Source organism: Phyllobates terribilis, unplaced genomic scaffold, assembly GCF_046119375.1.
Source record: "Phyllobates terribilis strain yellow unplaced genomic scaffold, ASM4611937v1 Scaffold_251__1_contigs__length_2838608, whole genome shotgun sequence".
Classification (NCBI taxonomy): domain Eukaryota; kingdom Metazoa; phylum Chordata; class Amphibia; order Anura; family Dendrobatidae; genus Phyllobates; species Phyllobates terribilis.
Window position 1 is genome coordinate 2,007,919 of NW_027363011.1, and position 18,838 is coordinate 2,026,756.

General features: G+C 47.2%; 1 pseudogene; it reads right to left on the reverse strand.

The window, feature by feature from the left end:
* Nucleotides 1-16,216, reverse strand: part of LOC141218913 (uncharacterized) — a 49,738-nt pseudogene extending 33,522 nt beyond the window's left edge.
* Between the last annotated feature and the right edge of the window lie 2,622 nt (nt 16,217-18,838).

Sequence of the window (18,838 nt, forward strand, 5' to 3'; positions counted from 1 at the left end):
CTGACACATACAATGATACCGTCATCCCCCCGATCCCTTCATAGTGTTACTGTATAATGTCCCAGCAGTGTCACCTCTCCAGTCAGCAGCTCAATCATCTTGTAGGTGAGTTCTAGGATCTTCTGGTCATTGATATCCTCATGTATCAGGGGGTGAGGTGGAGGCCCCGTGATTGGGCTCAGGGGTCTTCCCCATCCCTCAGACACAGGGTCCTGACAGCGCCCACTAGAGGTCTTCTTCACTACTGTGTAATCCTGGTTATGGAGAGACACATTAATAAATCTCCCTCCAGACATTTCCAGAGTCCTCACTTCTCCAGTTCTGTCCATCTGTTATTCCCATAGATAAGAATGATGTAATGTGACGTCACCTCTCCAGTAAGCCGGAAGATGATCTCTAGGGTGAGGTGTAATATCCTCTCCGCCATCTTGTCTCTGTCCATATCCATCCTTGATGGGTGATTCACAAAAATTCTGTCAATATAGAAGATGTCCACTGAGAGGATCTGATATTGTAGTGACCTAAATAGGAAGACAATGAGACGATGGAACATCATAAAGAATTCCGTGTAATAATACAATTACTGGACACAATAAGGGAAATATATCAGGAGATAGAAGGTGTAGATGTTGTATTCTCTAGTCTTGTATGGATTTGAACATAAGTTGAATTGCAGAAAAAGACATCTCCTCCATGCTCCCAATCACTGGCTAAGTTGACCACTGCTTAGCCAACTGATTAGCGGTAGCTGTAATCACAAGTACGCAGGAAATACAGAGACTGGTGGGGGACCCAAGCAGCAATGGTATTCTTATTGGTTTACAACATTCTGCTTTTTACCCTGTCATGTACTAATGAAACCTATATATTTTAGGCCACAGACAACAAGCAGTTTCTTCCTTGGAGTCTGCAACTGAATAAGTTTCTCATAGACTTATCTTCCATAACGCTAATTATCGTCTCATTTACCGACACTGGAATCGGCATTAGCAATACTGCAGGAGATATTCATTACACGTGACATGAGAAATAACTACTTCATCATGAGGACGACATCTTCTACTATAACTCCAGAAACATATTTGGCCAGAGTCCATCACTGACTACATCACCACTAGTCATCTATATGAAAGTTTCCCATCTTTCCCCGGCTGTAATCTTTTTATCAAATTAGATCTCATGTATAAAAGTTTGCTTGTAAGAACACCAACACAGGAGTGATTTGAAGCTAATGTCCCCATGTACGGTGTTTTTTTTTTCTGGATAGGTCATAGAAAATATTAAAAATCTCTGAAGTTAATCGCCTCCCTCCTTCCCTCTGTCATTTGCAATCTGAGCTGACACTCTTAGGTGGAGGATTGTACAAATTACACTGGTCAACAAATTGTAACTTTTTTTCTGTTTCCTGTTTTAAAATATGTTGTCTATGTATTTTGAGGAGCTGATTTCAGAAATGTAAATCAGAATTTCTGTAGCATGTACCATTCCAGAGATAGTTTAAGTTTATGATTATAATGATAAGGACAGTGCATAATAAATTGGCACTTATATTAAACTTTTTATTTCAGAAGTGTATTTTTTGTAGAAATAACCAATAAAAATTCATAATATGGACTCTCTTTATTATAATATACAGCACTAAGTCCTGTCCAATCATGCATTGCATTAGTTGTGCACTCTCAGGCACGTCCAGACACAACTGTCAGACTTTGGTCTATTTCCAAGTAGCATTATATAATAGCAGCAGTAACGACGCTGTAATCTTCATGAGTTTCTTCTGTTTTGAGAAAATTTCATAAAGGAGCAAAACTGTTTAATAAGTAATGAGTTGTAGAATATCGCGTCAATGTCGCAATAGTAGTGATCTCTTTTGTTATACATGTGGAGATTATACCCTTAAAGCCCATAAAAGGAGTATAACTGCAGTTGTTAAGAAGGCATAGGAGTTATATTTTGGATGCTAAATTGGTGACCAAGACAGAGCAAGGGCTACTCATATATGCTGCTCATCTTGCGCTACGAGTTTGAGGTCTTGGCTGAAGGGTGTGCGACCATAGATGCCGTTTGTCATTCCAATGATCGGGAGGGAGCAGAAGGACCATATAACCGATTGTTACTTCTGCACAATGAATGTATCCGGTTTTTCCTTCTAAGAACAGGAGGTCTATTGAATATCCCAAGCTCGCTTCTGAAATTAGACCAGTGGCGCACGATGAAAGTCTGCCAGTTCCAAAACCACCGCCGGTGTGGAGAATAGAAGAGGGCGATGAAATGATGGTTGATTCATTAGAGATGGAACCTGCTGCTGATTCAGATTTCGAACCATCAATATCAACTGCTCCACGTTTAATATCTCGAGCAAGACTCAACGATCTGGTCAGAGATTTGGGTTTATCAAAGAGTCAGGCAGAACTACTTGGATCAAGGTTGCAAGGGTGGCATCTGTTGCAGCCAGGTACAGAAATTTCAGTATTTTGCAGTCGTCATGAAGATTTAACCAAATATTTCAGTCAACCTGACTGTCTCACTTTTTGCAGTGATATTACTGGATTGTTTTCTGTCCTTGGAGTTGACCATGACCCAAGGGAATGGCGACTGTTCATTGATTCATTGGCCTTAAGTTTTAAGGCTGTCTTGCTACACAATGGTAATGTCTACTCTTCGATACCTATCGGACATGTCGATCAGTATGAAGGAGACCTATGAGAATATGCAGATGCACATTCAATACTCAAGGTACAAATGGAATATATGTGGTGATCTCAAGGTAGTTGCAATTTTATTAGGTTTACAGATGGGATACACTAAGTACTGTTGTTTCCTTTGGGAATGGGACAGTAGCGCAAGAGACTCGCAATATATCAGGAAGGACTGGCCACTACGCAATAAATTTATTCCAGGGCAGAAGAATGTTAAACACGAACCATTAATAGATGAAAAGATGATATTCCTTCCACCTTTGCACATCAAAATGGGATTAATGAAGAACTTTGTCAAAGCAATGAACAAGCAAACTGAAGTCTTTGCTTACTTGTGACAGAAGTTTCCATGCATCAGTGATGCCAAGATAAAAGAGGGTGTTTTCATTGGCCCACAAATCCGAGAGCTAGTAAATGATAGTAAGGCTAAGTGCCCACGATGCAGAAACGCTGCATATTTTTTCCACATCTCCCTGGCAGGAAAAAAGCATGCGTTTTTTAAATGCGTTTTTCCTGCCAGGTAGAAGCGTTTGTCAAGCGTTTTTGCATGCATTTCCGCATGCGGGTTATCAAGCTCTTTTCCAAGCGATTTTAGCATCACTTGGAAAAGTGCTTGACAACTTGATCACGCTATATAAATCCATGCAACCGGCATGGATTTATATAGTGTGACCAAGTAATAGTAAAAAAAAAAAAAAATAAGAATGGTAAAAAATAAAAAATAAAGATTATACTTACCTTCCGATGGCCCCCGGTCTCCTCAGCGATGCGACCGGTGTGTTGGACGGCTCGCGATGGTCTAAAAGGACCTTCCATGAGCCGCCCAACACACCGGACGCATCGCTGAGGAGACCGGGGGCCACCGGAAGGCAAGTATAATCTTTATTTTTTATTTTAAATTCTTTTTTACACAGGTACTATGGTACCCGGGTCTGCTTGAAAAACGCATAGTGGGCATGCAGCCTTTCTTTGATGGTCTTCTGCATGGTGCAGAACATGTAGCATGGTCGGCCTTCAAGAATGTCGTTTTCAACTTTCTAGGCAACTACAAGGTGCCAAACTATGCTGAACAGTTTGAAAGTTTTCTTCAGGCTTACAAGTCAATGAAGTGCAACATATCACTTAAAATACATTTCCTTCATTCACACATTAACTTTTTCCCAACAAACCTAGGCACTGTAAGTGATGAACATGGTGAAAGGTTTCATCAAGACATTTCCTAGATGGAAAATAGGTACCAGGGGAGGTGGAGGCCCTCGATGCTGGGTGACTATTGTTGGAATCTTGCCTGTGAATTATCGGACAGTGATTATAAAGAAAATCAATGGCAAAACATTTCTAAACTTGATCGCTGTTGCTGACTTTTGAATTCGGAATATCACATGCCACCACAAATTTGACAGTATTCAATGCATACATAATTGCATTTTTCTCAAAAATCTTAAGTGATAGAGCAATTCTGAAGTTATTTCTCAGCATGACAATTCCGATAAGATTCACCCAATTTCATGCTGAAAAAAAAGCCTTGCTGAACAGTGTTACCTATAGTGTGAAGTGAACCAGCCTAATCAACATGCAGGCCGTCCCTTGTGAAGTAAGAGGATTAAAGTAGACACCTCACAAGGTTTTCCAGTAAGACAAACAGCTGACAGTCTCCAAGACTTAGACAAGAAACTAATACCAGTAGGAAATTGAATGTGGCCGAACAGTGAATCAGCTTAATTAACATGCAAGAGCTTCTTGTAGGGAAAAGACTATGAGGATGTGTATTGAGCATAGACAAAGAGTGCAGATTAACCTATCTGTTCAGACAGGAAAAGGTCTATCAAGGATAAAAGGGATATCTCACACTCTTTAGAAATAGCCATGGTCACCCAGCATACACATTCCTTTCATCAGCACAGCTTCAGCAGTCAGGATGTCTCCGAATGAAAATATAAAATATTGGAATATACATAAATCCAATATTAATGAGAAATACATTTCCAGCACATGGGCTAGCCAGAGAAAAGGATACATATTTTCTCATAACTGTAGCCCCTCTGCCAATGAGCCATAAATGCACAGTGGACACATAATTGACAACAGCTATGCCATTTTTGGTCTCTAAGTAAAAATAAAATCCTTATGGAAAATATGGTGTCAATCTACAACTTCTGCGATCATCCAGAGAGGCGTTATCACATAAGTTGGGGATTCCATAAAATCATGAAGTGCTGAGACCAGCCCACAACCTGGCCCATGTATGAGAGATACACATCATGTATGCAGGAAACCCCGTTCACAAAATGGCCATTTGAAGTGCTCTCCTTCAGCTAAACTGAATCGTCTCTGCGATCGGTGTAGTAAGTTCTCTTGTTAATCCCTTTTATTTTCTGTAACTGTATATGCTGTAGGTACTGTGGGAGTATTTTATCTAGAGGCTTAATGACCGCAGTCACCGCTACGACCGGGCCTAGCCAATGCTAGCCCCTGTTTCAGCTAGATGTGTGTCCGAGGACACACATTCATACCAACATAGTAATGTAGGTTGAATAAAGACCTAGGTGCATCCAGTTCAACCTTCCTTATCTTTTTATACATCCTACAGTCTTGTTTGCTTTTGCGGCTGCTGCTTGACATTAAGTACTGCTGCTCAGCTTACTTGTACCCAGAATACCCAAGGCCTTCTCCTGTTCTGTAGTCCCAAGTATACTCCCATATAATGTATATGCAGCAATAGAATTACTCCGACCTAGTTGCATTACTCTACATTAAACCTCATCCGCCAAGTGTTTGCCCATTCAGTCATCTTATCCAGATCGTTCTGCAATATCATAATGTCAAGATCAGATTTTAATATTCTACATAGTTTGATGTCGTCAGCAAAAACTGACACTTTACTCTCAATCCCATCCCCAAGGTCATTAATAAAGAGGTTAAAAAGAATCGGTCCTAGTACAGATCACTGCAGCACCCCACTGCTGACTATATCCTAAAATGTAGTATATCCCTCCATGTTTGTCACACAGTCATGGCTTTCATCCAGCTAGGTTTCCGTAATACCCACCACATCGTATTCTGTGACCGATATAAGAGTCTCCAGTTCATTCATTTTGTTTGCGAGACTTCTTGCATTTGCCAGCAGATATTTAATATTATTAGCACATTTATTACACTTACTCAGCTCCCTACTTTCCTTGCATATCCCAGCCCCTCCTAGATCCTCACTGACCCCTACTACCTCACTCCCATCTTGTCAGTGTGCCACAATACACGCTTGCCGACCAATCAGAGGCCATCAGATGAAGTCAGCGTACACGTGACTAGAGGCGCATGGAAGTGACATCATGCGCTCCCGTCGCTTGCACGCTGAAGCCAGCTGCCAGCTCCATAAAAATATGCAGCGCGACAGAGTGAAGGTGAGTATAATGTGTTGGTTTTTTTTTAAAATCAGTGAGTACATGGTACCCTAGGCCATAGTACTACATGCACGACTGTGGGCTGTGCATTACGCCACATGCACGACTGTGGGCTGTGCATTACGCCACATGCACGACTGTGGGCTGTGCATTACGCCACATGCACGACTGTGGGCTGTGCATTACGCCACATGCACGACTGTGGGCTGTGCATTACGCCACATGCACGACTGTGGGCTGTGCATTACGCCACATGCACGACTGTGGGCTGTGCATTACGCCACATGCACGACTGTGGGCTGTGCATTACGCCACATGCACGACTGTGGGCTGTGCATTACGCCACATGCACGACTGTGGGCTGTGCATTACGCCACATGCACGACTGTGGGCTGTGCATTACGCCACATGCACGACTGTGGGCTGTGCATTACGCCACATGCACGACTGTGGGCTGTGCATTACGCCACATGCACGACTGTGGGATGTGCATTACGCCACAAGCACGACTGTGGGCTGTGCATTACGCCACATGCACGACTGTGGGCTGTGCATTACGCCACATGCACGACTGTGGGCTGTGCATTACGCCACATGCACGACTATGGGCTGTGCATTACGCCACATGCACGACTATGGGCTGTGCATTACGCCACATGCACGACTATGGGCTGTGCATTACGCCACATGCACGACTATGGGCTGTGCATTACGCCACATGCACGACTATGGGCTGTGCAATACGCCACATGCACGACTATGGGCTGTGCAATACGCCACATGCACGACTATGGGCTGTGCATTACGCCACATGCACGACTATGGGCTGTGCAATACGCCACATGCACGACTATGGGCTGTGCATTACGCCACATGCACGACTATGGGCTGTGCATTACGCCACATGCACGACTATGGGCTGTGCATTACGCCACATGCACGACTATGGGCTGTGCATTACGCCACATGCACGACTATGGGCTGTGCATTACGCCACATGCACGACTATGGGCTGTGCATTACGCCACATGCACGACTATGGGCTGTGCATTACGCCACATGCACGACTATGGGCTGTGCATTACGCCACATGCACGACTATGGGCTGTGCATTACGCCACATGCACGACTATGGGCTGTGCATTACGCCACATGCACGACTATGGGCTGTGCATTACGCCACATGCACGACTATGGGCTGTGCATTACGCCACATGCACGACTATGGGCTGTGCATTACGCCACATGCACGACTATGGGCTGTGCATTACGCCACATGCACGACTATGGGCTGTGCATTACGCCACATGCACGACTATGGGCTGTGCATTACGCCACATGCACGACTATGGGCTGTGCATTACGCCACATGCACGACTATGGGCTGTGCATTACGCCACATGCACGACTATGGGCTGTGCATTACGCCACATGCACGACTATGGGCTGTGCATTACGCCACATGCACGACTATGGGCTGTGCATTACGCCACATGCACGACTATGGGCTGTGCATTACGCCACATGCACGACTATGGGCTGTGCATTACGCCACATGCACGACTATGGGCTGTGCATTACGCCACATGCACGACTATGGGCTGTGCATTACGCCACATGCACGACTATGGGCTGTGCATTACGCCACATGCACGACTATGGGCTGTGCATTACGCCACATGCACGACTATGGGCTGTGCATTACGCCACATGCACGACTATGGGCTGTGCATTACGCCACATGCACGACTATGGGCTGTGCATTACGCCACATGCACGACTATGGGCTGTGCATTACGCCACATGCACGACTATGGGCTGTGCATTACGCCACATGCACGACTATGGGCTGTGCATTACGCCACATGCACGACTATGGGCTGTGCATTACGCCACATGCACGACTATGGGCTGTGCATTACGCCACATGCACGACTATGGGCTGTGCATTACGCCACATGCACGACTATGGGCTGTGCATTACGCCACATGCACGACTATGGGCTGTGCATTACGCCACATGCACGACTATGGGCTGTGCATTACGCCACATGCACGACTATGGGCTGTGCATTACGCCACATGCACGACTATGGGCTGTGCATTACGCCACATGCACGACTATGGGCTGTGCATTACGCCACATGCACGACTATGGGCTGTGCATTACGCCACATGCACGACTATGGGCTGTGCATTACGCCACATGCACGACTATGGGCTGTGCATTACGCCACATGCACGACTATGGGCTGTGCATTACGCCACATGCACGACTATGGGCTGTGCATTACGCTACATGCACGACTATGGGCTGTGCATTACGCTACATGCACGACTATGGGCTGTGCATTACGCTACATGCACGACTATGGGCTGTGCATTACGCTACATGCACGACTATGGGCTGTGCATTACGCTACATGCACGACTATGGGCTGTGCATTACGCTACATGCACGACTATGGGCTGTGCATTACGCTACATGCACGACTATGGGCTGTGCATTACGCTACATGCACGACTATGGGCTGTGCATTACGCTACATGCACGACTATGGGCTGTGCATTACGCTACATGCACGACTATGGGCTGTGCATTACGCTACATGCACGACTATGGGCTGTGCATTACGCTACATGCACGACTATGGGCTGTGCATTACGCTATATGGAGGACTATGGGCTGTGCATTACGCTATATGGAGGACTATGGGCTGTGCATTACGCTATATGGAGGACTATGGGCTGTGCATTACGCTATATGGAGGACTATGGGCTGTGCATTACGCTATATGGAGGACTATGGGCTGTGCATTATACTATATGGAGGACTATGGGCTGTGCATTATACTATATGGAGGACTATGGGCTGTGCATTATACTATATGGAGGACTATGGGCTGTGCATTATACTATATGGAGGACTATGGGCTGTGCATTATACTATATGGAAGACTATGGGCTGTGCATTATACTATATGGAGTACTATGGGGAGTGTATTATACTATGTGGAGTACTATGGACTGTGCATTATACTATGTGGAGTACTATGGGCTGTGCATTATACTATATGGAGGACTATGGGGAGTGTATTATACTATATGGAGGACTATGGGCTGTGCATTATACTATATGGAGGACTGTGGGCTGTGCATTATACTATATGGAAGACTATGGGCTGTGCATTATACTATATGGAAGACTATGGGCTGTGCATTATACTTCTGCTATGGGGTCCCATGACTTCTAAGTTCGTACCTGGTAAGTATAAGGCTAAGTGCCCAAGATGCAGAAATGCTGCATATTTTTTCCGCTTCTCCCTGGCAGGAAAAAGGCGTGCTGTTTTTACATGCATTTTTCCCGCCAGGTAGAAGAGTTTGTCAAGCGTTCTTCACATGCATTTCTGCATGCAGGTTATCAAGCACTTTTCCAAGCGATTTTAGCATCACTTGGAAAGTGCTTGACAACTTGTTCACACTATATAAATCCATGCAACCGGCATGGATAGTAGTGTGACCAAGTTAGTTAAAAAAAAAAAAAGAATAAGAATGGTAAAAAATAAAAAAAGATGATATTTTCCTTCCGATGTACTCCGGTGTTTCGTCTGCTCCGTCCGGTGTCTTGGGCGGCTCGCGGTGGTGTGAAGGACCTGCGATGACGTCATTGAGTGACAGGTCACATGACTCAATAACGTCATGGCAGGTCCTTCACAACAACGCGACCCATACAGCAGACCAGACGGAGGGGAGAAAACACCGGGAGGACATCGGAAGGTAAGTAGAATCTTTTTTTTTTATTTTAAATTCCTTTTTTTTAACAGGTTCTATGGTTCTATGGTCTCCTCTCCTCCAGACCTGGGTACCATCCGCACATTGAACCGTGTGATATCCGCATGTGCAGATGCAGTGATGCGGATGTCACGCGGTCCAATGCAAGTCAATGGCGGCGATTACGGCACATAGCCTTATAGAACATTTTTTTACTATACATTAAACGGGGGATATAAATACCACGATAGGGGACATATCAGGATGAAGTGGGAGGGGAGGGTCAGTCGAAATCTTTGCACCGGGGCCAATCAGACCCTAGTTACGCCACTGATTATACTGTGTGGGGGGGATTATGGCACTGTGAGAACATTATACTGTGTGAGGGCATCATACATACTCCATAAGGGGCATAATGGGGGCATTACACTGTGTGGGGGCATCATACATCCTGCATAAGGGGCAAAATGGGGGCATTACACTGTGGGGCATCATACATGCTGTATAAGGGGCATAATGGGGGCATTACACTGTGGGAGGCATCATACATCCTGCATAAGGGGCATAATGAGGGCATTACACTGTGTATGGGCATAATGGGGGCATTACACTGTGTGGGGGCATCATACATACTCCATAAGGAGCATAATGGGGGCATTACACTGTGTGGGCGCATCATACATACTGCATAAGGGGCATAATGGGGGCATTACACTGTGGGGCATCATACATGCTGTATAAGGGGCATAATGGGGGCATTACACTGTGGGAGGCATCATACATCCTGCATAAGGGGCATAATGAGGGCATTACACTGTGTATGGGCATAATGGGGGCATTACACTGTGTGGGGGCATCATACATACTCCATAAGGAGCATAATGGGGGCATTACACTGTGTGGGCGCATCATACATACTGCATAAGGGGCATAATGGGGGCATTACACTGTGGGGCATCATACATCCTGTATAAGGGGCATAATAGGGGCATTACACTGTGGGAGGCATCATACATCCTGCATAAGGGGCATAATGGGGGCATTACAATGTGTGGGGGCATCATACATCCTGCATAAGGGGCAAAATGGGGGCATTACACTGTGTCGGGGCATCATACATCCTGCATAAGGGGCATAATGGGGGCTTTACACTGTGTGGGGGCATCATACATACTGCATAAGCGGCATAATGGGGGCATTACACTGTGTGGGGGCATCATACATCCTGCATAAGGGGCATAATGGGGGCATTACACTGTGTGGGGCATCATACATCCTGCATAAGGGGCATAATGGGAGCTTTACACTGTGTGGGGGCATCATACATCCTGCATAAGGGGCATAATGGGGACATTACACTGTGTGTGGGCATCATACATCCTGCATAAGGGGCATAATGGGGGCATTACAATGTGTGGGGGCATCATACATCCTGCATAAGGGGCATAATGGGGGCATTACACTGTGGGGTATCATACATAATGCATAAGGGGCATAATGGGGGCATCATACATACTGCATAAGGGGCATAATTGGGGCATCATACATCCTGCATAAGGGGCATAATGGGGACATTACACTGTGGGGAGGGGCATCATACATACTGCATAAGGGGCATAATGGGGGCATCATACATACTGCATAAGGGGCATAATGGGGGCATTACACTGTGTGGGGGCATCATACATCCTGCATAAGGGGCATAATGGGGACATTACACTGTGGGGGGGTATTATACATACTGCATAAGGGGCATAATGGGGGCATTACACTGTGTGGGGGCATCATACATACTGCATAAGGGGCATAATGGGGGCATTACACTGTGTGGGGGCATCATACATCATGCATAAGGAGCATAATGGGGGCATTACACTGTGTGGGGGCATCATACTTACTGCATAAGGGGCATAATGGGGGCATTACACTGTGGGGCATCATACATACTGCATAAGGGGCATAATGGGGGCATTACACTGTGTGGGGGCATCATACATCGTGTATAAGGGGCATAATGGGGGCATTACACTGTGTGGGGGCATCATACATCCTGCATAAGGGGCATAATGGGGGCATTACACTGTGTGGGGGCATCATACATACTGCATAAGGGGCATAATGGGGGTATTACACTGTGGGGGGGAATCATACATCCTGTATACAGGGCATAATGGGGGCATTACACTGTGTGGGGGCATCATACATCCTGCATAAGGGGCATAATGGGGGCATCATACATCCTGCATAAGGGGCATAATGGGGGCATTACACTGTGTGGGGGCATCAAACATACTGCATAAGGGGAATAATGGGGGCATTACACTGTGTGGGGGCATCATACATACTGCATAAGGGGCATAATGGGGGCATTACACTGTGTGGGGGCATCATACATCCTGCATAAGAGGCATAATGGGGGCATTACACTGTGTGGGGGCATCATACATCCTGCATAAGGGGCATAATGGGGGCATTACACTGTGTGGGGGCATCAAACATACTGCATAAGGGGAATAATGGGGGCATTACACTGTGGGGGCATCATACATCCTGCATAAGGGGCATAATGGGGGTATTACACTGTGTGGGGGCATCATACATACTGTATAAGGGGCATAATGGGGGCATTACACTGCGTGGGGGCATCATACATCCTGCATAAGGGGCATAATGGGGGAATCACACATCCTGCATAAGGGGCATAATGGGGGCATTACACTGTGTGGGGGGCATCACACATCCTGCATAAGGGGCATAATGGAGGCATCATACATCCTGCATAAGGGGCATAATGGGGGCATTACACTGTGTGGGGGCATCATACATCCTGCATAAGGGGCATAATGGGGGCATTACACTGTGGGGGGCATAATACATCCTGCATAAGGGGCATAATGGGGACATTACACTGTGTGGGGGCATCATACATACTGCATAAGGGGCATAATGGGGCATTACACTGTGTGGGGGCATCATACATCCTGCATAAGGGGCATAATGGGGCCATCATACATCCTGCATAAGGGGCATAATGGGGCCATTACACTGTGTGGGGGCATCATACATAATGCATAAGGGGCATAATTGGGGGCATTACACTGTGTGGGGGCATCATACATCCTGCATGAGGGGCATAATGGGGTCATTAAACTGCGTGGGGGCATCATACATACTGCATGAGGGGCATAATGGGGGCATTACACTGTGTGGGGGCATCATACATACTGCATAAGCGGCATAATGGGGGCATTACACTGTGTGGGGGCGTCATACATCCTGCATAAGCGGTATAATGGGGGCATTACACTGTGTGGGGGGGCATCATACATCATGCATAAGGAGCATAATGGGGGCATTACACTGTATGGGGGCATCACACATCCTGCATAAGGGGCATAATGGGGGCATTACACTGTGGGGCATCATACATACTGCATAAGGGGCATAATGGGGGCATTACACTGTGGGGGGGAATCATACATCCTGTATACAGGGCATAATGGGGGCATTACACTGTGTGGGGGCATCATACATCCTGCATAAGGGGCATAATGGGGGCATTACACTGTGTGGGGGCATCATACATACTGCATAAGGGGCATAATGGGGGCATTACACTGTGTGGGGGCATCATACATCCTGCATAAGAGGCATAATGGGGGCATTACACTGTGTGGGGGCATCATACATCCTGCATAAGGGGCATAATGGGGGCATTACACTGTGTGGGGGCATCAAACATACTGCATAAGGGGAATAATGGGGGCATTACACTGTGGGGGCATCATACATCCTGCATAAGGGGCATAATGGGGGTATTACACTGTGTGGGGGCATCATACATACTGTATAAGGGGCATAATGGGGGCATTACACTGTGGGGGCATCATACATCCTGCATAAGGGGCATAATGGGGGCATTACACTGTGTGGGGGCATCAAACATACTGCATAAGGGGAATAATGGGGGCATTACACTGTGGGGGCATCATACATCCTGCATAAGGGGCATAATGGGGGTATTACACTGTGTGGGGGCATCATACATACTGTATAAGGGGCATAATGGGGGCATTACACTGTGGGGGCATCATACATCCTGCATAAGGGGCATAATGGGGGCATTACACTGTGTGGGGGCATCATACATCCTGCATAAGGGGCATAATGGGGGCATTACACTGTGGGGGGCATAATACATCCTGCATAAGGGGCATAATGGGGACATTACACTGTGTGGGGGCATCATACATACTGCATAAGGGGCATAATGGGGCATTACACTGTGTGGGGGCATCATACATCCTGCATAAGGGGCATAATGGGGCCATCATACATCCTGCATAAGGGGCATAATGGGGCCATTACACTGTGTGGGGGCATCATACATACTGCATAAGGGGCATAATTGGGGGCATTACACTGTGTGGGGGCATCATACATCCTGCATGAGGGGCATAATGGGGTCATTAAACTGCGTGGGGGCCTCATACATACTGCATGAGGGGCATAATGGGGGCATCATACATACTGCATAAGCGGCATAATGGGGGCATTACACTGTGTGGGGGCGTCATACATCCTGCATAAGGGGTATAATGGGGGCATTACACTGTGGGGGGCATCATACATCCAGCATGAGGGGCATAATGGGGGCATTACACTGTGTGGGGGCATCATACATACTGCATAAGGGGCATAATGGGGGCATTACACTGTGGGGGGCATCATACATCCTGCATAAGGGGCATAATGGGGGCATTACACTGTGGGGGGCGTCATACATACTGCATAAGGGGCATAATGGGGGCATTACACTGTGTGGGGGCATCATACATCCTGCATAAGGGGTATAATGGGGGCATTACACTGTGGGGGGCATCATACATCCTGCATAAGGGGCATAATGGGGGCATTACACTGTGGGGGGCATCATACATACTGCATAATGGGGCCATCATACATCCTGCATAAGGGGCATAATGGGGTCATTACACCGTGTGGGGGCATCATACATACTGCATAAGGGGCATAATGGGGGCATTACACTGCGTGGGGGCATCATACATACTGCATGAGGGGCATAATGGGGGCATTACACTGTGTGGGGGCGTCATACATACTGCATAAGGGGCATAATGGGGACATTACACTGTGTGGGGGCATCATACATCCTGCATAAGGGGTATAATGGGGGCATTACACTGTGGGGGGCATCATACATCCAGCATGAGGGGCATAATGGGGGCATTACACTGTGTAGGGGCATCATACATCCGGCATAAGGGGCATAATGGGGGCATCATACATCCGGCATAAGGGGCATAATGGGGGCATTACACTGTGTGGGGGCATCATACATCCTGCATAAGGGTCATAATGGGGGCATCATACATCCTGCATAAGGGGCATAATGGGGGCATTACACTGTGTGGGGCATCATATATACTGCATAAGGGGCATAATGGGGGCATTACACTGTGGGGGCATCATACATACTGCATAAGGGGCATAATGGGGGCATTACACTGTGTGGGGGGCATCATACATACTGCATAAGGGGCATAATGGGGGCATTACACTGTGTGGGGGCATCATACATCCTGCATAAGGGGCATAATGGGGGCATTACACTGTGTGGGGGCATCATACATACTGCATAAGGGGCATAATGGGGGCATTACACTGTGGGGGCATCATACATACTGCATAAGGGGCATAATGGGGGCATTACACTGTGTGGGGGGCATCATACATACTGCTTAAGGGGCATAGTGGGGGCATTACACTGTGGGGGCATCATACATCCTGCATAAGGGGCATAATGGGGGCATTACACTGTGGGGGCATCATACATACTGCATAAGGGGCATAATGGGGGCATTACACTGTGGGGGCATCATACATACTGCATAAGGGGCATAACGGGGGCATTACACTGTGTGGGGGGCATCATACATACTGCATAAGGGGCATAGTGGGGGCATTACACTGTGGGGGCATCATACATCCTGCATAAGGGGCATAATGGGGCATTACACTGTGTGGGGGCATCATACATACTGCATAATGGGGGCATTACACTGTGGGGCAGTAAAGGGGTCCTGTACTATGAGAACAATACGTTTCCTCCTTCCTGTCTGCATAGTTGGGTCGTATGTATCTATTACAGGAAACAGAACAAAAACCTTATGCTTCTTATAAAGGGGCAACACAAGACCCCAAAAGAGTCTCGGTGCTGAAGGGGTTAATGCCCCCTGCGCCCAGTAATGGGGTCTCCACATACCTCCACCTGCAGAGCCGCCACCACATATATGGCTGCTCTGTGCGCACAGGACCTGTGATGAGGTCACAGGAGGGGAGGAGTCAGGGGTCACATGATCAGGGGCCTCAGTGGATGCAGGACTCTGCTGTGCTGGTTGTCATGGTGCTGGATGAGCTGAAGTTTATGTGTGGGGTCAGGAGGGGTTTACAATGTGTACGGAGCAGAGCCGTGTGTGTACGAGGTGTACGGAGCAGAGCCGCGTGTGTACGAGGTGTACGGAGCAGAGCCGCGTGTGTACGAGGTGTACGGAGCAGAGCCGCGTGTGTACGGAGCAGAGCCGCGTGTGTACGAGGTGTACGGAGCAGAGCCGCGTGTGTACGGAGCAGAGCCGCGTGTGTACGAGGTGTACAGAGAAGAGCCGTGTGTGTACGAGGTGTACGGAGCAGAGCCGCGCGTGTACGAGGTGTACGGAGCAGAGCCGCGTGTGTACGAGGTGTACAGAGAAGAGCCGTGTGTGTACGAGGTGTACGGAGCGGAGCCGTGTGTGTACGAGGTGTACGGAGCGTAGCCGTGTGTGTACGAGGTGTATGGAGCGGAGCCGCGCGTGTACGAAGCGGAGCGGAGCCGCGCGTGTACGAGGTGTACGGAGCGGAGCCGCGCGTGTACGAGGTGTACGGAGCGGAGCCGCGCGTGTACGAGGTGTACGGAGCGGAGCCGTGTGTGTACGAGGTGTATGGAGCGGAGCCGTGTGTGTACGAGGTGTACAGAGCGTAGCCGTGTGTGTACGAGGTGTATGGAGCGGAGCCGCGTGTGTACGAGGTGTACGGAGCGGAGCCATGTGTGTACGAGGTGTACGGAGCGGAGCCGCGTGTGTACGAGGTGTACGGAGCCGTGTATGTACGAGGCGTACGGAGCGGAGCCGGGCGTGTACGAGGCGTACGGAGCGGAGCCGGGCGTGTACGAGGCGTGCGTTGCTGAGCCGGGCGTGTACGAGGCGTACGGAGCGGAGCCGGGCGTGTACGAGGCGTGCGGAGCGGAGCCGCGTGTGTACGAGGCGTACTGAGCGGAGCCGCGCGTGTACGAGGCTTGCGGAGCGGAGCCGGGTGTGTATGAGGTGTGCGGAGCGGATGCTGCCCCTCTCCAGGAGCGATCACAGCAGCACGGCATGAGACATTCTTGTACTACACGGACTGTCCTGACAGAACACAGCTCGTCAGGACATAGCCCCGACCTCCAGCGACAGCCGGACAGTCCCATTGGATCGGGGACGGTTGGGAGGTTTCTGTATATAAGTTGTGTGTGATAATTGTAGAATTATTAATGTCTTAGCATAAAAGGATGTACCTGAGTGTTTGTGCCGGGGTCCACATGCATGGAGGGGGTTGAGGCGGTGCTGGCTGTATTATGCAGACGGCATCTGCCTGTAACAGTAGTAACCAGAAACTACTAGAAACTCTGCACCAAAATGAAGCAAATCCTTATTCTGGGACCTTCGCCTTGTACGTAACACCCCCGGATCCGGTACAAGCCGGGCAGATGTTCTCATTCATGTCATTTTCTGCTTAAGGTTCTGCGGTTTTCTGGCCAACTATAAAAAAAGAAAAAGCGTAAAACAATATTTGTTTCTGCTGCATTGACATAAGTCCAATCTTTCATTATAGATAAATCTATTACACGTCGGGTCAATGCTGTAAAGGACAGTAAAGTGCCAGAAACTTGTAACTACTGATCTCTCCACAAGAAAAAGCCGACAACTCCATCAATGGGATCATTTTATAAAATTAGGTCTTTGCAAGATGAAAATGGTCTCACAAACCACATTTTTTTTTAAATGTTCATAAAAAAAACCAAACAAACAAAAATAATAACCTTACTTTGATTTTTTCCCCATTTTTCAATACTTTATGTGGTAAATTGAATATTGTCATTCCAAAGAGCAACTAGTCCCACAAAACACAAGCCCTCCGTCTATGTTAATGAAAAAACAAAGTTATATTTTTTGGGAAAAAGGGGAAGAAAAAAACAAAAAATTGGTCTTGTCAGAATAATGTAATTGCTATATATATACAGTACAGACCAAAAGTTTGGACAAACCTTCTCATTTAAAGATTTTTCTGTATTTTCATGACTATGAAAATTGTACATTCACACTGAAGGCATCAAAACTATGAATTAACACATTTGGAATTATATACTTAACAAAAAAGTGTGAAACAACTGAAAATATGTCTTATATTCTAGGTTCTTCAAAGTAGCCACCTTTTGCTTTGATGACTGCTTTGCACACTCTTGGCATTCTCTTGATGAGCTTCAAGAGGTAGTCACCGGAAATGGTTTTCACTTCACAGGTGTGCCCTGTCAGGTTTAATAAGTGGGATTTCTTGCCATATAAATGGGGTTGGGACCATCAGTTGTGTTGTGCAGAAGTCAGGTGGATACACAGCTGATAGTCCTACTGAATAGACTGTTAGAATTTGTATTATGGCAAGAAAAAAGCAGCTAAGTAACGAAAAACGAGTGGCCATCATTACTTTACGAAATGAAGGTCAGTCAGTGTGAAAAATTGGGAAAACTTTGAAAGTGTCCCCAAGTGCAGATGCAAAAACCATCAAGCACTACAAAGAAACTGGCTCACATGAGGACCGCCCCAGGAAAGGAAGACCAAGAGTCACCTCTGCTTCCGAGGATAACTTTATCCGAGT